The sequence below is a fragment of the Limulus polyphemus genome, unplaced genomic scaffold, assembly GCF_000517525.1.
Source record: "Limulus polyphemus unplaced genomic scaffold, Limulus_polyphemus-2.1.2 Scaffold555, whole genome shotgun sequence".
Classification (NCBI taxonomy): Eukaryota; Metazoa; Arthropoda; class Merostomata; order Xiphosura; family Limulidae; genus Limulus; species Limulus polyphemus.
The window spans coordinates 512,004-513,499 of NW_013666165.1; the positions used below are offsets into that span (position 1 = coordinate 512,004).

Genomic DNA, 1,496 nt, shown 5'->3' on the forward strand with positions numbered 1-1,496 from the left:
TTTAAAAAAATTAAGGTAAAGTAAATAGGAAACTTATTTAAATTAACTTGTGGATTTATTATGTTTTTATTTGTTTATTGAATTCTACAATATATAATATTATAGTATTTATAGAATATGTTTACTAGAATATCCGTATATATATATATATATATATACAGATGTATATGTATTTGATATATTATGTATTGTATTTAATTTGGTTGGCTGAAGAGCCGTGCTAAAGCTGCGAAAGCGCTATCTACCTACCTACCGAAACCAAAAATATAAATAACATATGATATTTCGAACTTGATAGTGCTTTAAATATTTTAATATATTTATTGCGCTCGAGAAGATCACACCCATATATGTGAATATATATATTTCATATTTTGAATATGCTGTATAGGTAAGGAAATAGATAGATGTAACTATAGATATTTGGTAACAAGGAACCTACTTTGAAGATCGCTGTCTATTTTGGTACAACATATATAAAGTTACTAATGTCTTCCCTGCTATATAGCTTGTGTGATACTCTAGTGAGCTCACCCAGTCCCTTGTGTAACTAGTATAAAAAGAACTGAGTTGTTCTTTTGATCACCGTTATATATTGGAAGATAAACATACTCCACATACACAAAAATTCCACTTACTCATTACGGGAGTAGAAAAAGTATCGTATTCTTGCATATCACGGTGCGTAGTTACGGTTATCATACTTCCCGATTGACGAAAGAGGAATTTGCTCCAAGGGAAGCAAGAAACCTGGAACATCGTTATTATAAATCAAGATTAATTAAGAATATTAATTACCTTTTGGAAAAATTAAAGCTATTGTTTAATTGAATATGGCGTCGGTTAACTCATTTTTCGAAAACTCACTTTTTTCGGCTCCTTAATTCACGCCCCTCAGTGCCACAGCGGTATGTCTGCGAACTTACAACGCTAGAATCCGGGTTTCGATATCTGTGGTGGGCAGAGCACAGATAGTACAAATGAACGAACAAACCTTAATTCACTGTATTATTACACTCTTCACGTCGGTATTGTGGATGTTATATTTATGTTGATTTTTCTAGACATAAGTTCCTCAAAGATTAAAGAAGCAGAGCTCCTATAGCTCATTTTTTATAGGAGAGTATTTATTTTATATCTGTAGCCTATCCTCATACTTGAAGAAACCTGCAGTGTGTGTTTTTTATAACTCCATCGTTCAGCTCTTCTGTTTTCCCAGAACATTTATAAACACGATACAAGTACACAGATGAATTAGCAGCTTTCCTGTAAATTACTTTTTGTCTTTTGATTTTCTAATAAAGCATATCATTCGACTGAAAGTTGTCTTAGAAACACAATAGTCTATTGTAAATAATAATTTTCATAACCTTACTAACTTGTATATTTTATAACAGCTTATACAGGACTTTCCATAATACGTCACTATTCGCTGGTAAAAGAGTAGCCCAAGAGTTGGCGGTGGGTGGTGATGACTAGCTGCCTTCCCTCTAGTC

General features: G+C 32.4%; 1 protein-coding gene across 1 annotated transcript in view; it reads left to right on the forward strand.

The window, feature by feature from the left end:
* The window catches only part of LOC106459080 (probable pathogenesis-related protein CaO19.6200), a 15,906-nt gene that overhangs the window by 10,774 nt on the left and 3,636 nt on the right, over positions 1–1,496 (forward strand). The gene's annotated exons all lie outside the window — the stretch shown is intronic.